Source organism: Scyliorhinus torazame, chromosome 19 (assembly GCF_047496885.1).
Source record: "Scyliorhinus torazame isolate Kashiwa2021f chromosome 19, sScyTor2.1, whole genome shotgun sequence".
Lineage (NCBI taxonomy): Eukaryota > Metazoa > Chordata > Chondrichthyes > Carcharhiniformes > Scyliorhinidae > Scyliorhinus > Scyliorhinus torazame.
Window position 1 is genome coordinate 136,601,232 of NC_092725.1, and position 5,280 is coordinate 136,606,511.

Sequence of the window (5,280 nt, forward strand, 5' to 3'; positions counted from 1 at the left end):
CATCGGGTCTACACCGACCCTCTGAAAGAGCACCCTAGTTAGGCTCACTGCCCCACTGTAACACCATAGCCCCACCTAACCTTCGGACAATTTAGAATGGCCAATCCACCTAACCTGCGACTCTTTCGGCAGACCGCCCTTTCGTTAATTTTGTATTGTTAAACACTAACAAGTTGTATGAATTGAAATAAGCAAATCCAACCTTAACCACTGCTCTGCATGTTCATTCATAGAAATAAAGCAGCTTCATGACTTGTATCCAGCTTATCCAACCAATTGTTTGCTTAGTTTGTCCTCTGAACACCAAATAAGAAGATAAAGTATCTAGTTCAGGTCACTAGGGAGTAAGATTCCTGGGTAGGTAAAGGTCAGAGTCAAGACCCATAAATAGATTTCGTAGAATTTACAGTGCCGAAGGAGGCCATTCGGCCCATCGAATCTGCACCGGCCCTTGGTAAGAGCATCCCACCTAATCTGCACTTTAGGCCAATCCACCTAAGCTGCATATCTTTGGACTGTGGGAGGAAACCGGAGCATCTGGAGGAAACCCACGCAGGCACAGAGAACGTGCAGACTCCGCACAGACAGTGACCCAAGCCGGGAATCGGACCTGGGACCCTGGAGCTGCGAAGCAATAGTGCTAACACTGTACTACCATGCCGCCCACGATGTGGGGTAATGAAATTAAGTCTTTTAAAAGCAGTTAGTACCAATGAGCCTAAGGAATCCATACAGCAGTTCCAAATTTGTGACTGTAACCCTTGAGACTGAATATAAGTGTTTTGAATTTTATCAGCGGTTTTGAACCGATTTATTCATGTGTATAGTAACAGATAGGTAATGAGTGCAGGTGTGTGAATAAGCTTAAAGTGTATATTATGAACGCATTACATTCCACATTCTCCATTTGAAAACATTTCTGACACCCAGCCATTTTATTTTTTTTCTGCTAACTTAGCAGATTTTTGTCAGTTTTTCTTTCACAAATGAGGTGGCAGGTAGACAATAATGATCAAATGTGTCTGTGTAAGCAGGAGCTTTATTTTCGACATATTTTCTTTTCAGAAAAGTGAAATTCAATGCTAAAACTCCCATTGACATGCAAAATTCCTTTTCTTGAATCAATTGTTAAAAAGAATAGAATTAACTCGCCTTTTGCAATCTTGCATGATAAGGGTCATGCAGCTGGTTATGAACAAACCACCAACATGCTGGCTTTCATTACAAACTAAATTACCCTGCGTGCTGGAGGAGTGAATATTTTTACAATCTTTCATTTGATCCATTGTGCATAAAGGACTTTGTTATTTCATTTTCGTAGTCCGATTGTGAATTTACTAGATTTTTTTAAATAAATGTTTTTTATTGGGTTTTTGACGAAGTATATTTACCGTTATGTACACAGGATAAGAAACATATATATATATCACACACATATAGAAGAGGAGGGCACACCCCAAACATACCAAAGAGAAGAAAATAGTAAACGGTTAAAAAAAAAATAGGATAACTGGTAGGGTATCGTGCACCAGCTCAACAGCAGCAACTCTGTACAACTGGCAAAATTATTTACAACACATAAGTAGGCGACTGTTTGCAAGGGGTGGGGGGGTGGATACCGGGGAGGTAAATATACATTTGGGTGCCAGAGAGACAATTACAGTGGGCAATACTCAAATGGGTTTGGTGGTGTTGCTTCTCCCGGACGGATCTCACTGCCGTCTCGCGCTCACCGCCACTTCTGCCGCTCCTCCTGTCTTTCGTCTTCATTCTCCTCATTCCCTACTCCTGGAGATGCCCTGGTCGTTATTGTTGAATTGTTAGTTTAACACTTTCTGATATTTTAACTTGATCTCCCATAACTTCTGCTTTGTGTCAATTTTTCTGTCTTTTTATTGTTTTGTCATCCACCAGTTCGTTCAGCCTCATTCAGTTTGCTGCTGAATTTGAGTGGACTTTGAGGTTGCCAGCTCCACTGTTGTCATCCTATCCATTTCCGACTGCATTAACCTCCTGCCCCATAGAATCAGATAATTGTTATGACTCAAAAGGAGTCCATTTGGCCCATTGTGGCAGCACCGGCTCTCCGAATGAGCAACTCTCCAAGTACCATTCCCTCATCTTCTCTCGGTAACCCTGCATATTCTTCCTTTTCAGCTAACAGCCTAATTCCCTTTTGAATGCTTCAGGTGAACCTGCCTCTACCACGCCCACAGGCAGTGCATTCCATACCTTAACCACTTTGCTTCGTATCACCTTTGCTTCCCTTTCCAATGACTTCCAACCTGTGGCCTCCCGTTCTTGGTCCTTCCATGGGTAAGAAATGTCTGCGAGGGTTTCCTCCGGGTGATCCGGTTTCCTCCCACAGTCCAAAGAAGTGCAGATTAGGTGGATTGGCCACGCTAAATTGCCCCTTAGTGTCCAAAATGTTAGGTGGGGTTACTCGGTTCTGGGGATAGGATGGAGGTGTGGGGTGCTATTTCCAAGGGTTGGTGCAGACTCGATGGGCCAAATGGCCTCCTGTACTGTAAATTCAATCAATGAATGAAGAACCGTTTTTCTCTATCCAGACCCTTCTCAAATCTCCTCAAACCCTCTTCTCCAAGGAAAACAGTCCCAACCTCTCCCAATCTATCTTCATAACTGAAGTTCCTCTTCCCTGGGACCATTCTCGTGAGTCTCTACTCTCTCCGAAGCCTTCACATCTTTGCTAAAGTGTGGCTCCCTGAACTGGAAGCAATATTCCAACTGAAGCCAAATTAGTGACTTCTGCAAACTCAACCTGACCTCCTTGCTGTTGTGCTCTATTGATAAAAGGCCAGGATGGCAATTGCTTTATTAACTACTCCCAACCAATCCTGCCACCTTCAATGATTTATCCACATAAACACCCAGGTCCCTCCACTCCTGAGCCCCTATGAGAGTTGTGCCCTTTAGATAATATTGTCTCTCCCATGTTCTTCCTACCAAAATGAATGACTTCACGTCTCACCCCGTTGAACTTCACCTGCCAATTGCACCGACTTGTCTATATCTTTTCGAAGTTCTGCACGACCCTCCACCCGAGCTACCGATGTTGCTCATTTTCCAACTTATCTATTTTCTGCACCATTTCTCACGTCCTGGTTGTAGACAAAAGGATATCTATTCCCTGTAAATATGTCACTCTATTGGTCTTGTTGGATGGGAGCTAAAGCCGCTCTTTGTGAAAATATTGCGAATGCTGAGACTCGGAAGGGACTGACAATGAAACACACAGTGCTGCAGCATAGGGCCCTTTGGGGGCGGGGGGGGGGGGGGGGGGTACATACTGAGAGGTGACTGTGGTATGAAATGAAAATCGCTTATTGTCACAAGTAGGCTTCAAATGAAGTTACTGTGAAAAGCCCCTAGTCGCCACATTCTGGCGCCTGTTCTGGGAGGCTGGTACGGGAGCACCGATCAGAACTGAATGAGCTACATCAACTGGGCTACAGAACAACATCAGGCTCTGGTTGACGAGCTCCCCACTAAAGCAGGAAAACAGTTTGCCAGATGTTGAGAGGTGGTGAGACTGAGCAGGTCATGCAAGGATCTCCTGAATTGGTGTGAAGTTTCTGAACTTTCATTGAGTGAAGCAGCAGCCAGGTTTCTGGGTGTGAGTCTGCGAAGCTTTCAGTGAAGCGAAGACAGGGGTGCTGGAATTGGCCATTGAGGGGATGAGAGGGGCTGCTTTTGACCTCCAGTCCAGGGCTGGGGAGGGCAAGGAACCAACCCAAGAACTGAGGTCAGGCTGGATAAAGCCAGCCAGGAGCACACACAGCTGTCGAGGCTCCAGGCCTGGCCACCCGATCATAAGCTGAGAGGTGAGCAGTCGGGAGGGTGTGAAGGCCCGGCAAGCGCTGGCAATGTGGTTTACAGGGAGCAACAGCCAGTGGGGTGACTCCGCTAGAGGCCAGGGCTGGGTGGCAACTAGACTGGCAACAAGGGCGAAACGAAAGAGCAGAGGTCAGGGCAGATATGAAATGAAAATCGCTTATTGTCACAAGTAAGCTGCAAATGAAGTTACTGTGAAAAGCCCCTAGTTGCCACATACCGGCGCCTGTTCGGGGAGGCTGGTACGGGAGCAGCACGGTTCAATTCCCGTACCAGCCTCCCCGAACAGGCGCCGGAATGTGGCGACTAGGGGCTTTTCACAGTAACTTCATTTGAAGCTTACTTGTGACAATAAGCGATTTTCATTTAATTTCAGATAGCCGGAAACCAGCCTGGAGCACACCCAGTCGTCCAGGCTTGGCCACCCCAGTGAAAGGTTTAAGTAATCAGGAGGTGTGAGAGCCAGGCAGGCACCAGCATCGTGGTTTACGGGGAGCAGCGGGGGCAACTCGACCAGAAACCAGGGTTGAGAGTGAGAGGGCTGTGCAGCAATCGATTGCGCTTTGCAATGTCGACTTGGAATTGAGTTATTTTTAATTCGGTATAAGCTCCAGTTGCTAATGTCTGCAAAGCACCCGCGCTGTACATGCTGTGATCCAATTCTGTGAATTCTCTGATTTGACATCTGCAGGGAAAGATTTCATGGGGCATTCTACTGTGACACTTTGATGAGGACCTTCCAGTCTTGTGTCAAGGTGTGATGGTTTCTCGTAGGAGTCAATCTGCAGTTCTATCTGCTGGGGGTTAACTACCCCAGGGCTTGAGAGGTGGTTTAGTTATTCTGAGAGGAGCTGGAATTTGAAATTGGCTCTCTGTTCCTCGCAGTTAAATAGGGGATTTCCCCTGCTGGCTTTTGCCCAGAGAGTCCCTGTTTGAAAAGCAAGGAATGAAAATGAAATGAAAATCGCTTATTGTCACAAGTAGGCTCCAAATTAAGTTACTGTGAAAAGCCCCTAGTCGCCACATTCCGGCGCCTGTTCGGGGAGGCTGGTACGGGAATTGAACTGTGCTGCTGGCCTGCTTTAAAAGCCAGCTATTTAGCCCTGTGCTAAAGCAACCCCTACTTTTCACATTTTGGGGCTTGTCCGAGTATTCTGCCATTTGAGTTGAAGCCAGATTCTCCTCCCATACAATCGACAGGAAATTCTGGGATCCTTTCCGCCCCTGTTTCTTCCCCAACCAACAATCCACCCTCTAGGAAGTCAACCTGCAATCCCATTGGGCATTCCTCATCTTTTCAGTTGGATGGGGATTCCCGTGGTTTTGTTCCTGCTGGGAGCTCCATGACTTCAGCACTCACCCAATGACATTCAACTGATGCGGACCCGGCTTGAGAGTCAATAACAGGAGGCTCAGGCCATTCGG